Source organism: Melanerpes formicivorus, unplaced genomic scaffold, assembly GCF_026170545.1.
Source record: "Melanerpes formicivorus ecotype bairdi unplaced genomic scaffold, bMelFor1.0.p_v2 SCAF_10, whole genome shotgun sequence".
Taxonomy (NCBI): Eukaryota; Metazoa; Chordata; class Aves; order Piciformes; family Picidae; genus Melanerpes; species Melanerpes formicivorus.
In genome coordinates, this window is record NW_027142362.1 from 22,653,650 (window position 1) to 22,678,955 (window position 25,306).

Consider the following 25,306-nt stretch of genomic DNA (forward strand, 5'->3'; position numbering starts at 1 on the left):
CCATTCCAGGGCTTCACCACTCTCATGGGGAAGAGCTTCCTCCTCACCTCCAGCCTGAATCTCCCCACCTCCAGCTTCATTCCATTCCCCCTAGTCCTATCACTCCCTGAGATCCTGAGCAGTCCCTCCCCAGCCTTTCTGTAGGCCCCCTTCAGATACTGGAAGGCTGCAATTCTCCTGAGTAACACCTGCCTTCCTTTCCAGATGCATTTGTGCTTTTAGTTTCAATTCATCCCAGTATCACAGTATAACTAAGGGTGGAAGAGACCTCAAGGATCATTGAGTCCAACCTATCAACACAGACCTCATGACTAGACCATGGCACCAAGTGCCACCTCCAATCCCCTCCTGAACACCTCCAGGGATGGTGACTCCACCACCTCCCTGGGCAGCACATTCCAATGACGAATGACTCGCTCGGTGAAGAACTTTCTCCTCACCTTGAGTCTAAACCTCCCCTGGCGCAGCTTGAGACTGTGTCCTCTTGTTCTGGTGCTGGTTGCCTAGGAGAAGAGGCCAACCCCCTCCTGGCTACAACCACCTTTCAGGTAGTTGTAGAGGGCAATGAGGTCACCCCTGAGCCTCCTCTTCTCCAAGCTAAACAATCCCAGCTCCCTCAGCCTCTCCTCACAGGGCTGTGCTCAAGGCCTCTCCCCAGCCTTGTTGCCCTTCTCTGGACACCTTCAAGTTTCTTGATGTCCTTCTTAAACTGAGGGGCCCAGAACTGGACACAGGACTCAAGGTGCAGCCTAACCAATGCAGAGTCCAGGGGCACAATGACTTCCCTGCTCCTGCTGGCCACACTATTCCTAATGCAGGCCAGGATGCCATTGGCCCTCTTGGCCACCTGGGCACACTGCTGGCTCATGTTCAGGTGGCTGTCGATCAGTACCCCCAGGTCCCTCTCTGTTTGGCAGCTCTCAGCCACTCTGACCCCAGCCTGTAGCTCTGCATGGGATTGCCATAGCCAAAGTGCAGCACTCGGCACTTGGACTTGTTGAATGCCATCCCATTGGACTCTGCCCATCTGTCCAGTCGGTTGAGGTCCCTCTGCAGAGCCTTTCTGCCCTCTAACTAACATCTGCTCCTAAACATCTGCTCCCTAACATCCTGTGGTCCTGTGAGGCCTCTTGCAGTCACTCTTGACCATGTGCAGGAGCGTGCAGGAGCTTGCAGGAGCTTAGAGAAGCAAGGAGAGCTCTGCATGGTCTGTGCAGAGCCTGCCATGGGTATATTTTGAAGCATTTTCTTAATATAAGATGTTTACTACTCCAGGGGACAGTACTTGTAGTGGCCTTACATGACTTCAACTGGAATTTATGAAATGCTCTTTTAGTAAAGAAAGTTGCACCAAGCTGTTTCCTGCTGTACCACTGGTGTGCAATCAGGTAAAAGTAAGCTGAGAACAGTAACTTTGCCTGTGACTGGCTGCTTCACAGTGCTCCTGTGGTGACCTGGGGGCATCCCAAGTCTGAGGGGAGCCTTTTCTGGTAGACTCACCAGTGCATTAGGTCAATGCATTCCACAGTGTTTTGGGAATAGCCTGTACTTTTGGAAGTGAACAATACAGATCCCAGTTGGCTTTTGATGCTGGAAAATAAAAGCCAGTTCCAACTTCATAAAATGACTCCTAATCATTCATTATTTGTCCTCCTTGACCACCCCCCACTGTCCATCTCTTTGCAGTCTGTCTCCCTGCCATTATTTCTTTTCTTTCCTTGCTAAACATAAATACAATTAGAATACAAACTCTCATTAACATACTGCCTCTAGCACGGTTGCTTCTTTATAGCTGGGTAGAAGGTTGCAGAACTCAGTGAAGTGCTCATTTGAGGGGGAAACAGAGCACTCAGAAATTATTTCAGCTCTAAAGCATGAAGGCACAAGAAAAGATCAGATTTCTGTGGCAAATCTTGAAGGTTTTTTCCTTGTTTTGAACCTTCTTTTAGTAGTGCTTGAATAGTTCTGCTGCTTACAAATATGTAGCATCACAGTTAACCTTCATTTATTTTCTGTGTGTTTTTTCCCCTGATAAACACTCTGTAAATATGCCTGTGTTCTCACTGCTCTAGAATGCTTTCACTCTTCTCTCAAGAGCATCTGAATGCTACAGGCTGTCTGACTTGAAAAGAATGCAGAAGAGTGCTGCAGGGAGGGGAGTTAGAGGTATGGAGCAGTATCCACTCAGAATGATTACATACATCATGACACTTCAAACTGGAAGACAGGTTGAGGGAAGCCTGGAAAAGAAATCACAAATGATAATGGCACAGGGGAAAAGTAAAGAGAGGTGATACAAAGGAGAACTTTTCTTATCTTTTATCTATCTTTCTTTTTTTTTCCCTTTCCCCCACAAGAACCTGGCAGCTCAAAACAAAAGCACAAAGGTAGTTCAGACAAAGCTGCTAAGCTGTGGAATGTCCTTCCACAGGATGTTGTGGATACCAAACTGTAAATGGGTTCAAAAGGTAATTGGGTAAATTGATGAAGGAAAATTCCATGCGAGGCCATGGAGTACAAAGACGCCATTTCTGTTACAGGAAGTCTCTAAGCTGCAAGTTGCTGGAGTTGGGGAGTGGGGTTTGGAGAAAGTGCTGCTGTTTATGTCTTTATGCTCTGGGCTGCTGCCAGAAGCAGACTGAAGGATGAACTGGACTTCTGCTCTGATCTGCTACGAGGCTGCTGTCATCTCGTACACCATTTTTGTCCTCTCTGGGGCTTTTTATGGGGTATTTATGAGCCATCTGATTTTCTTTTCAACATCTTTGATATTTGGCAACTTAATCTGCAGTTTGGTGCCTCTGTTACTTGAAATGCCATCAGCTGAATCACATCATCCCTGCTTAGACAAAGTCTGTTATTAGAAGATAATACTGGAGTTTAATAATTCATTCTGCACAGATGGAGCGCTCTTACTTTTCCATGACAGTCAACATCTCTGTCCCTAAATTTGCATTTAGGAGTAAAAGATTTGATAAGTCACTGGTTACTTCCTCTTTTCCAGTCTGGAGTTGTATTCCAACCTAATATAGAATAAACCATTTTCCAGAGGAGTGTTTGACAGATTTCTCAGTATCTTTGCTTTTTTGAAGTACGACATTACAGTATCACAGTATCACAGTATCACTTAGGTTGGAAAGGACCTCGAGGATCATCGAGTCCAACCTATCAACACAGACCCCATGACTAGACCATGGCACCAAGTGCCACGTCCAATCTCCCCTTGAACGCCTCCAGGGTCGATGACTCAACCACCTCCCTGGGCAACCCGTTCCAATGCCGAATGACTCGCTCGGTGAAGAACTTCCTCCTCACCTCGAGTCTGAACCTCCCCTGGCGCAGCTTGAGACTGTGTCCCCTTGTTCTGGTGCTGGTTGCCTGGGAGAAGAGGCCAACCCCCTCCTGGCTACAACCACCCTTCAGGTAGTTGTAGAGGGCAATGAGGTCACCCCTGAGCCTCCTCTTCTCCAGGCTAAACAATCCCAGCTCCCTCAGCCTCTCCTCATAGGGCTTGTGTTCAAGGCCTCTCACCAGCCTTGTTGCCCTTCTCTGCCCATTCATTGGGGTCTCCTCAACCCAGGGCATTACTTGAGCCATGTTACTTTGGCTCTTTACCAACCTGTCAAACTGCTCGGGTCCAGCAGCAGTTCTTAGTTTTGATTGAGGATTTCCCCTTATTGCTGTTACCAGTTGCCTCCATTCTGTTTATTCCCAGTGAGCTGTTACTCAGGTGTGGGGTTTCAGCTGTGCGTGTGTTAGCAAGTGACTCCTTTAACATCACTGTTTTGATAGTACTTTGTTGTTTTAACTTTGGCTTGGTTTTGTTTAACTGAAGGCTTCAAAGAAACGTTTTTCTCTGGCAAGAGTGTTTAGGATTAGCTTTTCAGGTTCTCTTTTTTCAGACTGGTCCTTATATCAACACAAATGTGTAATGCTTACGTTAAGCTTGCTACTAAACTTCAGCATCATCTTTTTAATGTGTTTGGGTTGGTTGGGGTTTTTTTTGGGTGGGGAGCTGAGAAAATGCTTTGCTCTCTCTAGAAGCACAAAGTGATGCTGAGGCTAAGCTGTGTTGTTAGTCTGTGACAAGCCAGAACTACAATACCACTTGCTGTGCACTGTCTCTGTCCTTCCCTGTTTCCATATCACACAGGACCAATTGTTTCCAGCTTGCTGCTGTTTTATATAGCTCAGTCTGTGTAGCTGCCAAGCCTCTTAATGCCCAACCTATCTCTAGTAAGAGGGAGATGAAAGAAATTATCTTCCTTTTCTTCAAATTATGATGCAACAGTCCCCAGGTGTGTTCAATTCATGTGCTGTGTAGCAGGTCACAAGCAAGAAAATTTCACATAGTTTGAGGGGGAAAAACTTGACCCATTTAACACCTGCTGAATTTTGTGTATGTAAAAAGATACCTAGCCTGTATCTTAGCATTTCAGAGCTATTGGGTGCCACTTGCAGTTCCTTATTACAACTCTAGTTCATTCCCATCAGTATTTTTAAACTGTGGTCAGAACAAAAACAACTGCCTTAAAGTACTTGAGGGGAGAGAAACAGCATAGGAAGAAATCCCAAAGCCTGTTCCTGAAGCCCTTAGCCATGGGGTGTTACTCTCAGTCCAAGCCCTGAAGGACGATTTTCAGCAAATACCACACTTTTTGGTACATTTTTCAGACTTTGTATTCAGAGTTCTGTACATTTTTTACTTGTCTTCAGGGTCTGTTATAGAATAGAATAGACCAGACCAGGTTGGAAGGGACCTTCAAGATCATCGCGTCCAACCCATCAACCAATCCAACTCACCTAAACAACTAACCCATGGCACCAAGCACCTTGTCAAGTCTCCTCCTGAACACCTCCAGTGATGGCGACTCCACCACCTCCCCAGGCAGCCCATTCCAATGGGCAATCACTCTCTCTGTGTAAAACTTCCTCCTGACCTCCAGCCTGAACCTCCGCTGGCGTGGCCTGAGACTGTGTCCTCTTGTTCTGGTGCTGGCTGCCTGGGAGAAGAGACCAACCTCTGCCTGTCTACAACCTCCCTTCAGGTAGTTGTAGAGAGCAATAAGGTCACCCCTGTGTCTCCTCTTCTCCAGGCTAAGCAGCCCCAGCTCCCTCAGCCTCTCCTCATAGGACTTCTGTTCCAAACCCCTCACCAACTTTGTTGCCCTTCTCTGGACTCGTTCCAGCAAGTCAACCTCCTTCCTAAACTGAGGGGCCCAGAACTGGACACAGGACTCGAGGTGTGGCCTAACCAGTGCAGTGTACAGGGGCAGAATGACCTCCCTGCTCCTGCTGCCCACACTGTTCCTGATGCAGGCCAGGATGCCATTGGCCCTCCTGGCTGCCTGGGCACACTGCAAGCTCATGTTCAGCCTACCATCAACCAGCATAGTGTTGACTGACTCCATAGCTCTGGTTGTTTTAACTGAGCTACCTTCCTGTTCTGACATTATCTCACTAATTCAGTGCTAGGAGCATTTCTTGTACTTGTCTTCTGGCTATTCCAACCAGTTCAGTTTGCTTTCTGCTGTATATTGTTGCTTTAGATTCATATACTATGTGAGTGCCTTCCTCACTGCAAAGTCTAATAGTACTCATTGAGAAGTCAATTTGATAGATAGATTTGCTCTTGTCACAAGCTTAATGTCACAATCATTTCTGTTCTTGGAAGTACTCCATTATTGATCTACTTCATTTCTCTTAATACCTGTTTTTAAGTAAAACTTTGACAAATGATAGCAAGACATGGAAGTCTTTTGAACAGAATTTCCCTGAAGATCGTTGTGAGTTCTTGTCCAGATGGGACTTAAAATAACAGTGTTAGGAAATGTCAAAGCTGGTAAAACTATGAAAAAGAGAAGGAATTGTGACCAGTGGCCCATGGATGTGGCTTAACATTTAAGGGAGGATTGTGTTTCTGGCTGTGGTGATTAGAAGAATTCAGCTAAAGCATTTCTCTATAGCTTCCTGCTGAATTAAGCTCTCTCTGTCTAGCCAGGGCTGTGGGAAGAGCTGAATACAACACAGCTCTGGAATTTTCCACCGTTGTCTGAGCTGCTGTTCACACTCCACTTACAGCCACGAGCTCTCACCTGGGGCATGCTGGCCTTTGGGGCTTAAATGATGTTTTGTGGTAAAGCAGAGTCAGTTTTCTGAGTTCAGTCCTTCTGTGGCAGCCCCTCCTGAGGCAGGTAGCTGCAGTGTCAGTGAATCAGGAAACTCTCTGACTAGCCAGGGAAACAGCAGGACTAAAAGGTGGAGATCCCAGCCTGACAGAGCTGTCAAGGTCATTCCTGAAAATGCATAATTCACAATTGCTCTCTTTTTTTGACTTTCTAGTTTAATGACAGGTCATGTGCTGCTTGCAGGGCAGGAACAATCTGCATTCTGTTTCTGGGGGTTTGGTTGGGGTTTCTTTGTTGTTGTTGTTTTTCCCCTGGTTACTGGTTTATTTCTTTTATTGCCACCCACCAGAGTTTCTAGAGGAATTTTATAACTCACTAGGGAACGCTCTGGCAAAGTCTGTGCTAAAGGCTGGTCAAAATCTATCCCAGCTCGCTGTCACATGGCTTCATGTCCTAAACATTGGGGATATATTTGCTTGCCTGCCTCTTGGTTCAGGGGACGTGCAGGATCAGCAGAGATGGATTCTCTGAGTGAGGAGCCAACCGCCTCATGAATCAGCAGCAGGAACGTGCACAGCAGAGCTGACAGCCAGTCCCCACCAGTCACACGTGGGCTGCAGCGCACCGCGCTAACCTGCGGTACTTTGGAACAGGAGCTGTTAGGGTTCATACTGTGCTTATTTTCCTGCTCATTGCAGCTGTGCAAAAGTTCGTCCAAGTGCACTGATGCTGGGGACTGATCATTTGCTTTTGTATGTGGTATTAACCTATTCAGCAGGCTCTTCCTGGTCTCTCAGGAAATGCATTCACTTCATCGGAACAGATTTGCTAAGGAGAACACCATGCGTGCATTCCGTCTGCCAGTTTCTCTCCATATCCATGAGACTCCCTGATAACCTCTGTCACAGATCCATGAGGGTTTGTTCCTGAGGGGTGTTAATGGCACGCTGGAGTTCTGTCAGAAAGTGCACTGCCACTCCACATCTTCATATGTGGAACTGAAAGCAGGGCAGTGACATTATGTATTTGACAGCAGGAAAAAGAGCATTTGCAGCCAGGTGTAATTCTATTTGTATGGTCCTGGTGTTCTTCTGTTTGCAATTTTGCCTTAATATATTCCTGATCCCTTGAAAGAGGGCTATGCAGAGAGGCTCAGTTGGTAGCACATAAGACCCCTTAATGGGAAGGTTGTGAGTTCAAGCCTGCAGTGGGCAGTAGTGGTCCTCCCTACTCTAGTCATGAGGTCTCTGGTGACAAGTTGAACTCGATGATCTTTGAGGTCTCTTCCAACCTTAGTGATACTGTGAGACTGAATACTGAGGGGTTTAAATTGCCTTTTTTCTGTTGTTGCTGTTTCTAGCTTATATAAATGTATATATTCTGTCAGGATCAAAGGTGAGCTGAAAATAGGGTTTCTAAGAGATTTTTTTCCATCCAAATGACATGTTTGCAAGGTGGGGGCTAAAAAAGGAGAGAATTTTCTTCTCTCAGATTTTGGCTTTGTTCCAAGTGCTTCTTTAACAAGAGATACCATTTTTTACCAGAATTGCTAATAGGCCAGTGAAGTGAGGTATGTGCTAGCAAAAGCAATCAGTGTTTCAAATACAAATCTCTCCTGCTAGCTGATCACATGCACACACTTGTGGCTATTTCATTCATTCTTCTGAGAGATTCCAGGATACTTTTCCAAAGCAGATCTACTCTTTTATACTATTATTTGAAACTAGGTGTGTGGGTTTTTTTTCTGTCAAGAGAAGTGTGGCCAGCAGGTCGAGGGAGGTGATTCTCCCACTCTACTCAGCTCTGGGGAAACCCCACCTGGAGTACTGCCTCCAGTTCTGGAGCCGCTATTACAGGAGGGATGTGGAGGTGCTGGAACGTGTCCAGAGAAGGGCCAGGAGGATGATCAGAGGGCTGGAGCTGCTCTGCTGTGAGGACAGACTGAAGGAGTTGGGGCTGTTCAGTCTGGAGAAGAGAAGGCTCCCAGGTGACCTAATTGTGACCTTCCAGTATCTGAAGGGGGCCTACAGGAAGGCTGGGGAAGGACTTCTCAGGATCTCAGGTAGTGATAGGACTAGGGGGAATGGAATGAAGCTGGAGGTGGGGAGATTGAGGCTGGAGGTGAGGAGGAAGTTCTTCCCCATGAGAGTGGTGAAGCCCTGGAATGGGTTGTCCAGGGAGGTGGTTGGGGCCCTGTCCCTGGAGGTGTTTAAGCCCAGGCTGGCTGAGGCTCTGTCCAGCCTGATCTAGTGTGGGGTGTCCCTGCCCATGGCAGGGGGATTGGAACTAGATGATCCTTGTGGTCCCTTCCAACCCTGACTGATACTATGATAATACCCATCTTTTCAGGTCTGTTTGCTACATTTTTTTTAATTTATTTGCATTTCAAATTCATAAAGTTAGATTACAACAATGCTGTTTCTAGTGCTTCTGAAATCACCTTTAAGGTCTGCCTTGCATTATCTGTCAGCTCAAGTGATTATGAGGCTTCTACCACCTCCCTGGGCAACCTATTCCAGTGTCTCACCACCCTCATGGGGAAGAACTTCTTCCTAACATCCAGTCTGAATCTGCCCATTTCTAGTTTTGCTCCATTACCCCTAGTCCTATCACTACCCAACATCCTAAAGAGTCCCTCCCCAGTTTTCTTGTAGGCCCCCTTCAGATGCTGGAAGGCCACAATAAGGTCTCCTCAGAGCCTTCTCCTCTCCAGACTGAATAGCCCCAGCTCTCAGTCTCTCTCCATAGCAGAGGTGCTCCAGCTCTCTCATCATCCTTGTGGCCCTTCTCTGGACACATTCTAGCATGGGCAGCACTCTAACTTATTGTCAGAGTCTGAATACTTGAGAACTTTTAACTGATGATGTTTATTCAAACAGGGAGGATGTGGGCTTTACATTATGTAAAGTAGGATCAAAAGACCGCAGGAGATGTCAACAAGACTCATGTCTCAGACATGGGTTAGCATTAAATGCAATTCACATGCATATGTGGAGAAAGTTATTTGCAGTGTTGAGGTAACTGGGGAAATCTTACTCAGATTCTTCAAATTCCCAGCATACAAACCTTATTTGATGGCAGATTAGTGCTGTCTGTATTTGTTACCTTTTAAATAGCAACAGCATGGGGAGAGCAAAGTGTGTATTTGCAAGGGGAAAAGAAAGAAAATGTTCATAATATTGTAAGTCAAAAAGCAGCAGCAGTCTTCTCCAGATATGAAAAACATGATTATTTTGTGTTCCTACCTCAAGTGCTTGTTATTAACAACAATGTTTTTATGGGAGGATTTGGAGAACCTGGAAGAAAAGTCTGTCTCCATTAATCGCCCCCAAGTTGAAGCTGTGCTGCTCTCATGCAAGTAGGCAAATGCTTCTGCAGGAATACTTTGGAGGAGAAAACTAGCAGAACAAATTAAAGCCCCCAGGGATTTTTGCCATTTTTCATCGGTGATGATGTGCCCAGCCATATGCTACAGGCAGAAGTTGTCCCATCATGATGAAGTGCCTGGTGGCAGTGTGGGTATCTGTACGTGTAAGTGAACAAATACAGTTTAGGCGGGTTATGACTGCTCTGTCTGTACTGCTAATGTTAACTGCAACCCCCTGTTACAAGGGGCAGCAGAGACAAACCATTCCATATGTGCAGACAAGCAGAATGTTCAGCATTTAAGGAGAGGCAAGTACAGGATATTGCAGTGCCAGATTCAGAGGTACTTTTATTAAAGGGAAGGTCTGAAGTCCATGACTTGTATTCAAAAACTTGTGGTAACTGCATGATGTACAAAGAAAATCCTTTCAGCTCTGCTACTATACTTCATCAACATTCCTTCTCCTCCTAGCACCCCCTTGCTTATCTTTTGCCAAGGGGATGCTGTAAGGAAATACTTCTCTGCATTTCTCTTGCAGAGAAATGTCAGTTTATGATAAAGATGATCTTGAAAGTGTTCTGCAGTGGTGCCTCGCAGTGCTTCACTATATTGTGGGTTTTTTTTTCCAGTTAAATTGCATTGGTAAAAAATTTCTTGATCCCTAAACCCTTCATTTATCTTCCATTAAAAATATATCTATTCTCCAGCTTCCATTCTTCTCCTTTAATCTGTAAAGCACAGCATATGATGTGGTTTCTTTGTTGATTTTAGAGATAATTTTTAGCCTGTCAAAGGCCTTCTGTCTCAATGACTTAGAAACAAAGATTTTTAAATGGATGATAAAGTGCAGCTGCCAGATTAGCAGACATAAGAAACTGGAAGGGGAGGATCTCCCAGATGGTTCTAATAAAACTCGGCAAGCAGCTAAAGGAGTGTGGTGGTGGGTGGGGGAGTGAATTGAAATGCAAATGGTAATCCCAAGTGCAAGTTTGGGGTTTAATTTGTGAAAGAAAGTTGCATAAACAGCCACTTGAGGGGTAGTGCCTGGGTGGGGTTTTTATTGCTGTGTTCAGTTTTTCCTGCTGCTGTAGTACTGCTGACTTGTCCTGCCTCTCTGTGTCCGTATCTCTACTTGAGTGTCATGTTCTGTGGCAAGAGTTCTTCTCTAGAAAGTCACAGCCAGCCATTCTTAAGGACTCTGAGAGTGTGAAATACCAGTGAAAGCCTAGATTTTCAGTAGCTGCTGAGATAAGAAATTTTTCTTGTTGCAGCAAAGAATAGTGTGGTAGGATGAAGTTTCCCCCCACACACACATGAACTTAGCCAGACCTAAAACCACCACAGATAGTAAAAATGATGCAGCAGTCTTCTTTATTACAATAAACTTTATTAGAATAAACCAAACTAGGTTGGAAGAGACCTTCAAGATCATCGTGTCCAACCCATCAACCAATCCAACCCACCCAAACAGCTAACCCATGGCACCAAGTACCCCATCAAGTCTCCTCCTGAACACCTTCAATGACGGCGACTCCACCACCTCCCTGGGGAGCCCATTCCAATGGGCAATCACTCTTTCTGTATAGAACTTCTTCCTAAACTACTTCTTCTGTTGCTTTGTTGGTCATATGCTGCTCTTGTTCCTCTCATCTGTCCCATAGGACTTCACAGGACTGTACAGTGCTTGGGGACTGAGCTTGAGTTCCATTTTGAGGTCAGCCAAAGTCTCTCCCAAGCTTTAATAAACTCTTTGCTTCTTTATAAACAGCTTGTACTACGCTTCACTCAGTAGTGCCTGCTGTCTCCTTTCTGCTGACTTTCTCATTTTAGAAAATAATATTAGGTCTGTAATATTAGGCCAAAAATTAATGAATAAGAAGTGCAGTAGTGAGGATGGAGCTGAGAGTTTTGATAGTCCCCAATGGTCTCAGAATTTGATCACTGGGTACTCTTCTTGACATGAGTGTTTGGAAGGATGGGGGTAGTTGGTTTGCAGCTTAAGCTATTTCAATTTGGACATGCTGTGTTCAGTATCCTGAGCTTTATTTTTCATCCTGTTAGCTCGTGGCAAGCTGTGGGTGTTGAGTGGAAGAAAATGCATTCCCAGTGACAGTACTCAAGAGGATGTCACTTCCAGGTGCAGTAGGCAGGTTCATGCTCTAGAAAGTCCATTTCATAGAGTCAATACAGTAAGTTGTGTCCCCTTTTTTAAGATGGCTCTGGCAGCTATCAGATGTAGTGGCTTTGTTTCCATTTAGGGTCAGCTGGAGGTGGCCACAGAATGGTAGGTAGATATAGTCAGAGTTCTGTTTTAACCTGGACCTGAATGATCAAAGTACAAGAAAGGCAGCTGATGGATCTTCTGGGCAGAGAACGTTTTCACCTTATTTCCAGAACTGAAGCAATTAATGCCTCTTTTTTTCCCTTGTCTTGCTAATCATCCCTTTTTTTTTTTTTTTTTTTTCACTGAAAGGGATAGAATTCTGAGAGCACACAGACTTCCAACACACAGAGTAGCCCTTTGGGATGTGTCTTCATCTTGCAGTGTCAAAAGCTTTTCAAATCAGTAGTTCAGGAGTAGCAAAGCCTTCAAATGCGCAAGTAAATTGAAGAGTCCTTATGCGTGAGTGATCAATGAGTACTTCCTTTCTCTCCATCTATCAGGTCTATTCTAAACGGTATTTCCATGCTGTATTTCATAGTTTTAAAAGTAAAGAAGTTCTTACTTTGAAACTGTCGTTTTTTGAGTCTCCTCTCCTGTACACTTATGGCAACCAGCACCAGAACAAGAGGACACAGTCTCAAGCTGCGCCAGGGGAGGTTTAGACTCGAGGTGAGGAGAAAGTTCTTCACCGAGCGAGTCGTTCGTCATTGGGATGTGCTGCCCAGGGAGGTGGTGGAGTCACCGTCCCTGGAGGTGTTCAGGAGGGGATTGGAGGTGGCACTTGGTGCCATGGTCTAGTCATGAGGTCTGTGTTGATAGGTTGGACTCAATGATCCTTGAGGTCTCTTCCACCCTTAGTTGTACTGTGATACTGGGATGAATTGAAACTAAAAGCACAAATGCATCTGGAAAGGAAGGCTGATTCCCTGTGCAGGTTCAGTCCCCTTGTCTGCTTTCAGAGTGGACATTGTCTGCCTACAGCATTTCTGGACCCAAAGAGACAATGTTGATGTGATAAAAAGTTACTTGTCTCTGAAAGCAGAACGTATCCCTCTGCGCTACCTGAGCAGCGGTTAGGCAGCACCACTCAAAATGCCATCACCAAGCAGCCTGGCCACATGCACAGAAATAAGTGGCAGCAGTATCCCCTCGCTCTTCTGGCAGCTCTGCAAATACCAGCCTTCAGCACAACCTTTTCTGTGCTGAGTGCCTCTGGCACAGCTGCCGAGCATCCCCTGCATGCCAGGGGCCTGGGACATTTCACTGAAGGAAATCCCATGGTTTAATGAGATGCTTTGTTTGGTGCTGTTGACCCAGCAACATTGTTATGCTTTCTGGTACAGTCAGTTTAGAATTAATCTGTTTCCCCTCTCATGCAAAACAAAACCCCACCATGCATACTGATAGTGATTTATTTTTACAGGGGGTTGTGTCCAAGCTAGCAACATGCTGATACATTAGACAGCGCAAATGTTGCCAGAATCCTCCTAGCTTGGCAAACCCAATTAGCCCTCTGAAAGCCAAGAGCGGTTCTTAGGATGGAAATCAGGCAATGTGCAAAGTGCTGAAGCGTTACCAGTCGTTCGCAGCCCATGAAGAGCTCCCTTGCAGTCAGCATTAGTAGCAAAAGAATTTCCCAAGTTGTGGCTTTGTTTCCTTGAGGATTTGCTTCACTTTTTGCCTCCTTACATGGTCGGCAATCGTAACTCGTGTGGTGGTTCTCGAAATGTAGATTTCCTGTTGCTAATCTTGTAATTAGGTGCCCTTTTACTCATGGGCTGTCGCTCAGATTGACAGGACAGATCGCTCCCAGCGTTGGCAGTTGCTAGAAAGTAGGGGATGTTTTGCAGCAGCGGCTTGTGATTCATTTGTTTAGCATTCCTTGCTCTTTGTTTTGTGAGGACCGCTTGTGTGGGACTGAGTCACATGGCAGCTCTTTTCATACTGAGTTTCTGCTGCCTGCAGCCTCTACAGAAAACCACAGGAAAAAAAAATGGAGAGAGGCATTCATCTACATCTTCATTTACTCCACCCATGTTAACTGCCTCAGAAGAGCAGCAGCTAAAAGGAATTACTTCATGTCATCTTTATCAATTCACTTCCAATGTTGTAAATTATAGTACTGAGCACTGAAACAGGAGTAAGTATGGAGTGGGCAGGGTGTGATTCTTTTCTTCTCTCTTTAAGTCAGTGCGCTGTTTGTGAGCACAGCACTAGCTTTATCTGTCATCTCCATACCACTTGTTGCTTTAGCTAGCTTTTAACATGCCTGTGTTGGAAATAAAATGCTTTCTGTGACACCTAGAAAATACAACATAATGGCAGCTTTAAAGAACATGGCAGTGTTCCTCATGAGCCACAGGAATACAGAATTTGTCTCAAGGTATGGTAGTGAATGTGTGCAATCTCTAGCTGTGCCAGAGCTGTTGGACTGCAGTTCTTCAAGGACAGGCCAATGACAAGCCAAGCCCTTTGCTACTGCTGGGCCAAGCCTGCAGTTTAGGACAGAAAAACACCTGAAATGAGAAGATGGGTGCAGGCGTTGGTATTTTACTGTAATATTCCAGCTGATCTACATGTAAAGATGTAGCAGGGTTAGAAATGGAACCACTCTGGGTTTTGGCAGGATTTTGTTAGGTTTCTGTTCAGTTTAGGCAGGTTCCTGAGAACACAACCCTGGTAACTGTGAGGGTGTTACATAGGTTATTTTCTAGCCCTCGGTTAGAATACATAGAATAAACCAGGTTGGAAGAGACCTTCAAGATCATCACGTCCAACCCATCAACCAATCCGACACCACCTAAACAACTAACTCATGGCACCAAGCACCCCATCAAGTCTCCTCCTTGAACACCTCCAGTGATGGTGACTCCACCACCTCCCCAGGCAGCCCATTCCAATGGGCAATCACTCTCTGTGTGTAAAACTTCCTCCTAACATCCAACCTAAACCTCCCCTGGTGCAGCCTGAGACTGTGTCCTCTAGACAAAAGGTTATATTTAGCGACGCAGTCCATGACAGTATCTGCTGTTCTTCTGTCTGTTTGAATTTGGACAGAAAATGGCTGTGGCCATTATGACCCATTTTGGTGTCTCCTACAGAGATGTGTCCAGAAGTGCTGGTGATTTGAGCACAAGTACTGCAGGCTGGTAGAGCCATGCCCACCTCAAGCACCAAAGGAAGAGAAGTCTGGCACCCTCCTCAGGCCAGCTTCTTTAAATTGAACATCCTGCCTAAATCCACCAAGTCCCTTCCTCTTGTAGCCAGGAAAGAATACTCTGGGAGGGGTTAGAATTTTATGCTAACACATAGCCTTGTTAAGAGACTTCAAATGTGTGTTTAATACAGCCTTCCATGCCATGAAGTGCTTGCTGATTTCTCTGTTCTTGAGATCTGGTCTGTTCTTAATTCAAAGAACTCTAAAATATGCAGACATTTTTGCTGCTGAGTGATGTTCTCAACCAAGGACTGTGCTGTTCTCTCACTGCTTTTCTGGAGGCTTTTCAGGACTCCGTTCTCCTTTCTGTTCTTCCTCTGCATCATATTTCTGGCTAATCCCATCTGCAGAAGCAGATTGGTTAGTAACTCTCAGGCTGGGAGGAGAGCATTAAATCTTCTTCATCCAAAGTAACCTTTTAACTTTTCTTTCATGTCTCCATTTAGATGATGAGCCAGAAGTTGAATTTTAAGGCTTAATTAGGGGCCATTCCTTTATCTGTCTTCAGCAGGAGGATATTCACCCTATTCTTGAACTGCATTAAGCACATAACGTGTGTTTCCTGTTATGATGGCTCTTGCTCATCTCACCTGCTGCTGCTCATCTGCAAATCTATTTCAGTATTTATTCAGTATCTATTTTGGTATATTCAGTATGTCCTAACAAAATGTCCTAACAAAACGGTTTTGTTGTGGCCACTGTCGTCAAGGCAGTTTGCTTGTGCTGCTCAGCAGTTAATGGGTTTGCTTGTCACCCCCATCACTACTGTAGTTGTCCTGTACATTTGTCTGCTCACCATACCCTTTTCACAGAAGCTATAAAGCACTTTGCTCCATGTTGTCTCTGGATTTCTTGATACAAATAATTTTCCCAGGCATTTGTGCTTCTTTCCACCAACTTGAGTCCACCTACCTGAAGGGAGGTTGTAGACAGGCGGATGATGGTCTCTTCTCCCAGGCAGCCAGTACCAGAACAAGAGGACACAGTCTCAGGCTGTGCCAGGGGAGGTTCAGGCTGGATGTTAGGAGGAAGTTTTACACAGAGAGAGTGATTGCCCATTGGAATGGGCTGCCCAGGGAGGTGGTGGAGTCGCCGTCATTGAAGGTGTTCAGGAGGAGACTTGATGGGGTGCTTGGTGCCATGGGTTAGCTGTTTGGGTGGGTTGGATTGGTTGATGGGTTGGACGCGATGATCTTGAAGGTCTCTTCCAACCTGGTTTGGTTTATTCTAAATAAAGGTTTATTCTAGTCACCCTCAAATGTGTTCATACTTGGTCAAGGAAGCCAAATACAGGGGCTGCGGGGGGGAGCAGGGAGGAAAAAACCCAACCCCCAAACAAACTGAGAAGAGCTAGACACTACTGTTGCCTTGAGTCACTCAAAAGACCTCTGGGAGCATTAGAGGCACAGCCTGGCCACTGTCAGAAAGCCAGCCAATACTTCTCTGCTGCACTACTGGAAGATGAGCATGCCTAGAAGTGTCTGTCTTCAGTTAGGCTGAGTTAAGGTTATTTGAATAATCTACTGGAATGAAGGTTTAACCACCATGAACTGCTAATGTGCAAACAGAAGTGACACAAAGCTGTGTTCTCTGGTTCTCTCAAAATGTGCCATACATTTAGCTAGTTTTCTTCTCTTTCCCCTTCCCTCTCCCCCCCCCCCTCCCCCCCCCCCCAGCTCATTCTTTTGATTTTGTTTGGAAATTGTAATTACAAGTAAGGGAATTGCCAAGACTGGCTGTTACTGTCACTGGGAAAAGTCCTCAATTATAGCAGGCCCTTCTTCAGTCTGTGTGCTCCAAGTGTGGCTTTCATTGCAAAGCCAGTAGTGTGGCTGCACAGCAGATAAAACTGTAAGAAGCAGTATGCTCCTGGGGCTCAGAAAGGAATTTGAATGCTGAGGAGGAGGAGGTGAGTCTGGTGTGCCAGCTATGCAGCCAAAATTTGGAATTCAAGTGTCCTTTTATGTGGCTCTTGTAGCACTTCAGAGACCAGGAAATCACTAAAGAAGGAAAATGACCAATAAATGGCCTTTGAATTGTGTTTGGAATAACATCATTGTCTGTCTCTCACAGAAAATGTTGCTGTCCTGACCACCAGCAGTCGTGAAGAGAAGGGAGTGAAGAAAATTTGTCTGGAGAAGTAGAAAGTCTTGCCATTTTCATTGGGATTTATTACCAGTAGCCACTGGAGGTTTTGCAAAGCCAATTGCTGACACTGGAACGGATGACGTGCCTCAGGCTTAAGTGGTAACTACTTTTTCCTGATCTCTGTACCTCCCCAGTATCATGAGATAATTTGTATGGATTGTAGAGGATATTGTTTTACTGCTACCATAATTTAAACAGAGTAATCTCAACGCGTGTTCGGTGAATCTGCAATGTTGTGGTTTCGTTTACTAGCAAGAAGTTGGAATTTTAGTACCCTCAAAGATCTGATAAACTTCAGCTCTGTATTATGTTGTGCAGATCTATCTGTAGGAGGCAGTTTTCTTCTTATGGTTATTTATCTGCAGTTAGGGTTAGAAGTCAGGTGTGGTCTGTTGAACTAACTGTGTTTCCGAAGTGTCATGTAGCACTAGCTGATAAACCTTTATTTAGAAGAAACCAAACCAGGCTGGAAGAGACTTTCAAGATCATTGTGTCCAACCCATCAACCAATCCAACCCACCCAAACAGCTAACCCATGGCACTAAGTACCCCATCAAGTCTCCTCCTGAACACCTCCAATGATGGTGACTCCACCACCTCCCCAGGCAGCCCATTCCAATGGGCAATCACTCTCTCTGTATAGAACTTCCTCCTATCGTTTTTATCGTCTTTTATCGTTTACCTGAGACCTGTACTATGTCTTCTTCAGATCAATGTATTAGTCAGGAATACACCAATGTGGTATTTTTTCTAGTTGAAGTGGGGGTAGAATGACCTTGGCTTCTCCTAGCTAGCCAATTGTAGGCTCTATCCCTTGGCAAAAGCAGGTGAAATGTAACTAGCCACTAAAATGAGAAGGTTTAAGGGGAGGTAGGAATTTCCACACAATGTAACTGCATCTCAAAATTTACATATCTCCAGGTTTCTTCCTTTGGGCATGAATAAAAGGAGGAGTTTTCTAGCTATTGTGGTTTTGTTTGCTACAATTTTTAAAATGTTAATTTTTGGTGAGATTTTCCTTTTTATGGAGGCAGGTGGAGCAGGTCTGGCAGTGACCTGTGTGCCTTTCGGTTGCCACATTCAAACTGCATTTCTGAACCTCAGGGGTATAGCTTTTTCTCCTCTACCAGGCCATTTATTGCATCCAGGTGTCTTAGAATAGAATAGAATAGAATAGAATAGAATAGAATAGAATAGAATAGAATAAATCAGGTTGGAAGAGACCTTCAAGATCATCACGTCCAACCTATCATCCAACACCACCCAACCAACTAACCCATGCAATCAAGCACCCTGTCAAGTCTCCTTCTGAAAACCTCCAGTGATGGCGACTCCACCACCTCCCCAGGCAGCCCATTCCAATGGGCAATCACTCTCTCTGTGTAAAACTTCCTCCTGACCTCCAGCCTGAACCTCCCCTGGCGCAGCCTGAGACTGTGTCCTCTTGTTCTGGTGCTGGCTGCCTGGGAGAAGAGACCAACCTCTGCTTGTCTACAACCCCCCTTCAGGTAGTTGTAGAGAGCAATAAGGTCACCCCTGAGTCTCCTCTTCTCCAGGCTAAGCAGCCCCAGCTCCCTCAGCCTCTCCTCACAGGGCTGTGTTCCAAGCCCCTCACCAACTTTGTTGCCCTTCTCTGGACATGCTCCAGCAAGTCAACCTCCTTTCTAAACTGAGGGGCCCAGAACTGGACACAGGACTCGAGGTGTGGCCTAACCAGTGCAGTGTACAGGGGCAGAATGACCTCCCTGCTCCTGCTGGCCACACAGTTCTTGATGCAGGCCAGGAAGCCATTGGCCCTCCTGGCTGCCTGGGCACACTGCAGGCTCATGTTCAGCCTACCATCAACCAGCACCCCCAGGTCCCTCTCTGCCTGGCTGCTCTCCAGCCACTCTGACCCTAGCCTGTAGCTCTGCCTGGGGTTGCTGTGACCAATGTGCAGAACCTGGCACTTTGATGTGTTCAATCTCCTGCCCTTGGCCTCTGCCCATCTGTCCAGCCTGTCGAGGTCCCTCTGCAGAGCCTCTCTACCCTCCAGCAGATCAACTCCTGCCCCCAGCTTGGTGTCATCAGCAAATTTACTGATGATGGACTCAATGCCCTCATCCAGATCATCAATGAAGATGTTAAAGAGCACAGGGCCCAGCACTGATCCCTGGGGCACACCACTGGTGCCTGGCTGCCACCACTCTCTGGGCTCAGCCTCCAGCCAGTTCCTAACCCAGTGCAGTGCGCTCCCGTCCAAGCCATGGGCTGACAGCTTGGCCAGGAGTTTGCTATGGGGGACAGTGTCAAAGGCCTTGCTGAAGTCCAGGTAGACCACATCCACAGGCCTCCCCACATCCACCAGGCAGTCACCTGATCGTAGAAGGACATCAGGTTGATCAGGCAGGACCTGCCCTTCCTAAATCCATGCTGGCTGGACCTGATCCCAGCATGGATTTAGGAAGGGTAGGTCCTGCCTGACTTAGACTGTATAAAACTTTAATGGGGTAATTGTTGGCTTCCTTGCTTAATTCTGTCCTAATTTCTGTGAAAGTTCAAGGCAGGATTTTGGAGGAGGTTTAGCATTAAGGTAGTGGTTCCTATCTGAATGCTGCATGAAGACTCCCTATGTCTCCTGTGAGAGAACAGCCAGGCCAGCAGTGAGGAGCCTCCCAACCTAAAATGTTCAGCTTGGCCAAAGCATCAGTTGGTCAGTAGGTGGTGGGGATTCTCCATAACTGATTTCCCATCTTTACAGGTTTTCTGCTTTGCTGCCAGAGTTGCTTATATATTGTGTTTATTTCTCCTGCTTGTAGTGGCAGGAAGAAAGGGCTTTCAGGTTCCATTTGCTTGAAATGGGCTCAGGAGAAAAATGTTCCTTTTCTTTTGAGTTTTCAAATCTACTGTGCTCTTTTTAATACTGGGTTGGGGTTTTTCTCTCTCTTTTCTATCCTTACCAGTGTGGTTCTTTCTTTGAGTGTGTGCACATACTGCTATAGATCTCATTCCCTGATGCATGTGATGAGAACAAGAGAATAACAATTCCAGTTCCCCTGTCCTTATTTTGTAGAAGCTGTGGAACTAAGGCACTTCAGTGTTCTTTCAGGTATCTGTAAGACACTTCAGAGCCCAGAAATACTAACAGCACGTTAAAAAGCAATGCTCAATCACCAGTCTTTATACTTGTTAAGGAACCACCTCAGCATGTCTTTTATTCTCCAGGTTAGGAGAAGATGCAAGGAGTTTACAATTGTCATCATTTCAGAGAAAAAAAAATCTTTAAAAACTGGAAGGTGATGTTTTGTTTGTTACCTTGCACACTGCTGCCTGTCAGGGCAACTTCTTTATGCATCCAGCCTTTGTCAGAACAGCACTGACTGTAAATCTACCAGGGATAATGGCTTCAGCTGAGGTAATAGGTTCTCATAATTGTTGCTGTATTCAAATCACTATTATTTAGCTGATAGAAGTGACAGTCAGTGGCCCTGGAACAGAAATAACAATGCTGTGTGATAGATTTCTCTGCTGGCACAGGAAGATCTTAATAGGCTGAACATCAGGAGGTTTGTGTAGTTGGGGAAGTGCTGGGTGAGCTGAGCAGGAGGAGGCATGAGAAGAGCCAGGGGCTGCTGATTTCCGCAGATATCCTTCCTGCTGGAGATGCTCCAGAGTGGCCCAGGTGGGAAGCTGATTGAGGGTGCCATGTGAACAGATTCTTTCTGAGAACAGCTGGAGGATGTTGCATGGGAGGTGCTCTTGGCTCAGGAATTTTGAATTGGGAGGGTTTTCTCTCAGCATGAGAATACATTTTTTCCACTTGACTCACTGAGTGAAATCCAAGTGATAAAATTTCTAAAAGTAATGTTGAATTGGTTAGAATAATAAAAGGTGCATTTATCATCAGGAAGGAAGACCGAAATAAGGGGAAAGATTCGATGAAGAGGAAGTCGCCACCTTCTCAGTAACAATGGGAGGTTGTAGGGAGCTGAACAAGCTGTGTGTGACAGCCTGCCTAGTTCTGCAGCCACACAGTCGGTTACTGTTGGAGAGGATTTCTGTGACCCTGCTCTCCAGCTCCGCTCCCACACGCAGCACCCACACTCGCATTCCTCTGGGGACGCTTTGCGGTGGAAGGACGCTGCAGTGGGAACAGGTCCGCGGCGGTTATCTCCTCGTGCAGAAGGCAAGCCTGGGTGTGCATGAAAGGAAACTGCCCACCAAATCCTGCAGAATCCTTTTCTTCCAGGAACAACAGCAGCTTTTGTTTCTTCTCTTCGACTTGGCACATAGAGCAAGGAAGGAACATGAAATACTGGCATTGGAGTCTGGTGTGATTGATGTATACTGTAGATAAAGCTAGGTACCTGCAGAAGGCAGGGAGGGGCCATTGGCTTCAACGTATTTTGAAGTTAATAACCACAAAAATATTTTCTAACAATTGTACCTTCCCATGCTGCATTTCCTTTGTGCACTCCTGAACAGTTTGCCAGACTTCAGCTGCTGTACCAGTTAATTTGTGCTTACAGTTTGAAAATGTATTGGGAGCAGAGGCACAATGTTCTATGTGGTTTGTGTCCAGCCCGGTCTGGCTCCTTCAATATCAGTGTTGTGGGAGTCCCAGAATTGTATTACTCAACCAAGGAAGAGATCAGGGCAACATTTGAACTTCCTTTTGATAAAATATATATATATATATATAAAAAATATTGAAACCCTAAGATTTTAGCTCTATTTCAAGGGTAGAGAAATATTCTGAATACAGGATGTTTCTAGGTTGAGAGCACTAAGAAGGCCAATGGCATCCTGGCCTGCATTAGGAATAGTGTGGCCAGCAGGAGCAGGGAAGTCATTGTGCCCCTGGACTCTGCATTGGATAGGCTGCACCTTGAGTACTGTGTCCAGTTCTGGGCCCCTCAGTTTAAGAAGGACATCGAGACACTTGAAGGTGTCCAGAGAAGGGCAACAAGGCTGGGGAGAGGCCTTGAGCACAGCCCTATGGGGAGAGGCTGAGGGAGCTGGGGTTGTTTAGCCTGGAGAAGGGAAGGCTCAGGGGAGACCTCATTGCCCTCTACAACTACCTGAGGGGTGGTTGTAGCCAGGAAGGGGTTGGTCTCTTCTCCCAGGCAACCAGCACCAGAACAAGAGGACACAGTCTCAAGCTGTGCCAGAGGAGGTTTAGACTCGAGGTGAGGAGAAAGTTCTTCACCGAGCGAGTCGTTCGTCATTGGGATGTGCTGCCCAGGGAGGTGGTGGAGTCACCATCCCTGGAGGTGTTCAAGAGGGGATTGGATGTGGCACTTGGTGCCATGGTCTAATCATGAGGTCTGTGGTGACAGGTTGGACTTGATGATCCTTGAGGTCTCTTCCAACCTTGGTGATACTGTGATACTGTGAAGAAAAGAGTTTCTTCTTCCTTGGAGACCTGGCTTACTATTTTTTTGGGTCTAGCCAGGTTTTCTCAGTTGAGGTAAACTTCAAAAAAATAGATATCTGAAGCTCATGATTCAAAATGGAAACAGTGACAAAAATATTAAGCATCCTTATGTGCAGTGCTTTCCATAGGGCAACTCTGATTTTTCACAAGCTTCCATTACCCTTCTTTTTCCTTTAGGAAAAAGACCTATGAAATCTGTCCCATCACAGGTATGTTACAAGTGTTGGCCTTATCAGTTCCTCTGATAAAAGGAGGTTGCTCCTTGTGCTTGTTGAATTAATGCTGGTGCCATGGCTGTCCCTGGAAACTTCACATAAGCAGGGCAGACAAAATGGAAAGATCATCTCAGAGATGTGTAAAGCAATCATTCCAAACCAAACCACCCTTCATTTGGAGCTGGCTCCTTTGTTGTACATCAAAACATCTTTGTTGCAGGATATGGCATTCTCAAGCTCTTGTTGTGATGAGATGGTGGGCTGCTTGTTGTGGGAACAATAAAGAGGAGGCATAAGAGGGGCATAAGAGGTGAGGTCTCCAATTATCATTTGTTCAATATTCATAACAAATTCACCCTCCCTTAGTTTTCATCACGTGAAATTCGTGTCTCTTTCTTTGTCATTTCATTCATCAGCTGTTCAGTTGGCGATAATTAGATTGTAGTTTTCATGCTGGGTCCTTTCATTTTTCTCTAGCCCATTATTATGTGATGTGGTCTTGCCAAGAAAAAGTGCATACATATCAGATCCTGCTAATTAAGAAAATGATCAGGTTCTGGAGTTGAAAAAGATAATCAGCACCCTTGAACCTGCTGCAGGCAAGAGTCGTGTTCTACAAGTAAGAGTAACTCTCACTAAGTTGGAAAAGATCACCTATGTAGTTGCCATAAAAAGGTTTCTTTTTTCAAGTGCTGTCCAGATACTCAGGATCTGCAGCCTACAGTCTCAGTGCTATTTTTTTGCTGCAGTCTGTAAATCCAAGTGCATTAGCTCCATGCCATCCCTATTAGGAAGTGGCATATTGGCACTTATGTAAATCTCATCCTTCTGGCCTGCCTGGTGATATCAGGAGCCGAGTGATGGCATGAGAGAACAGAATGCAGGCACAGCTAAAAATATACCTGAGGAGCAGAGCTAAGATAGCAGCACTGCAGGCTGTGCTAACAGAGGAGGTCTTCACTTCTTACAGCACAGCCAGGGCCTTCCCACAGTCACCTAGGCATGTGTTTGAGGCACTGTGAGCTGCTGGTGCTCCTTGGAATGCAGGTAGCCCTGCTGTCCCCAGGGTCTGGGCAGAGTCATGTTACCCCCCAGACTACAGCACCCCCCTCATACAGTGGCTTCCTTCACCCCTGCCTCTTGTCTTGCTTTTTAACACAAAGAATTGGAATGCTGGAGGATTTCTTAGCAAGTTGTCCAGAATGCAGCTTCTCCTTTCAAACATGAGCTCCCTTAACTCTTTTCCATGCAAGTCTCTGAAAATGCTTCCAGAAGCAGTTGCTGCTGACAGTCTTTCTTCCTTTGTTCTTACAAAGCAGGATTTTTTTTCTTCAGCTCAATCATCACCATCTTAAATATGAACATTAGAATATATGTATTTTAAGCTAAAGTGCTTCACAGGTGAATAGGTGGAGGGTTTAACAGACTTCAAAAGAACTCCCAAAACAGCCAGCTTGCTCTTTTCCAGCCATATTGTGTATGTCATCCTTCACAAGTTAATCTGGTTTGGTGTGAAGCTTTTATTTTTGTTCCACCACTTTGTCCAGAGCCAAACTGCTGGTTACACTTTAACTTGCACTGTGGTGACTCTGTGATTTGCCTTACAGTGGCATTCCAAAGATATTTCACCGAATTCAGACTTTTCCTACGGAAGGAGCATGTTAGGCAGTGTGCAAACAGAGCTGGGACTGTTTATTTTTCAATAGCAGATAAGGTGTTGAGGGCAAATGAAACACAAAATGAAAAGAATCTCTAATCCAGATTCTTTAGATTCTTGCCTCCCCACCCAGATTTCTGAGGAACGCTGCAAGTGTGCTGCTGAGGTACGTGATGGTTCTGTTCCTTAGAGCCCTGCCCAAGATCTGCAGAAGAGAAGGCTCCGAGGTGACCTCATTGTGGCCTTCCAGTATCTGAAGGGGGCTACAGGAAGGCTGGGGAGGGATTTCTCAGGATCTCAGGTAGTGATAGGACTAGGGGGAATGGAATGAAGCTGGAGGTGGGGAGATTCAGGCTGGAGGTGAGGAGGAAGTTCTTCCCCATGAGAGTGGTGAAGCCCTGGAATGGGTTGTCCAGGGAGGTGGTTGGGGCCCTGTCCCTGGAGGTGTTTAAGGCCAGGCTGGCTGAGGCTCTGGCCAGGCTGATCTAGTGTGGGGTGTCCCTGGCCATGGCAGGGGGGTTGGAACTAGGTGATCCTTGTGGTCCCTTCCAACCCTGACTGATACTATGATGATCTGACAATTACTGATGAGTTACAGTTTCTCAGTGTCTGTTACCAACACCTTGGGTGGTGTATTGCTGCTTTTATGAACATTTTTGACAGGTTGAAATATTTTTTTCCTCAGTAGGTTTCTTGAATTACTAACTAGAAATAAAAGTTGCAGGAACTTGATTACAAAGCAGTGACAGGGGGAAGGAGTTGTTAATTTCATGCTTGCCTGTGACAAACATGGGGGCAGCTCACCAGAGGCAGAGGGATGCGGTGCTAGCAAGGGCTCTCCACTTGTTGCTGTGAGGCAAGACAAGGGTGAAGCACTGGGGCACCCCAAGGGAATCGAGGGGCCTAAGAGGGTGGCACAGCCAGCCCAGCTGAAGTGCCTCAATGCAAATGCACACAGCTTGGGCAGCAAACAGGATGAATTAAGGGCACTGTC

General features: G+C 45.8%; 1 protein-coding gene across 6 annotated transcripts in view; it reads left to right on the forward strand.

Moving 5' to 3' along the window:
• PEAK1 (pseudopodium enriched atypical kinase 1) overlaps nucleotides 1-25,306 on the forward strand; it is a 157,046-nt gene that overhangs the window by 50,416 nt on the left and 81,324 nt on the right. For 5 of the 6 annotated variants that reach the window (XM_068144264.1, XM_068144268.1, XM_068144267.1 and 2 more), the window contains exon 2: nucleotides 16,950-17,123. The gene's annotated coding sequence lies outside the window, so the exon portion shown is untranslated. Of the gene's footprint in view, nucleotides 1-16,949; nucleotides 17,124-22,875; nucleotides 22,966-24,445; nucleotides 24,479-25,306 lie in introns of all 6 variants that reach the window. The other variant, XM_068144265.1, reaches the window with a different exon arrangement.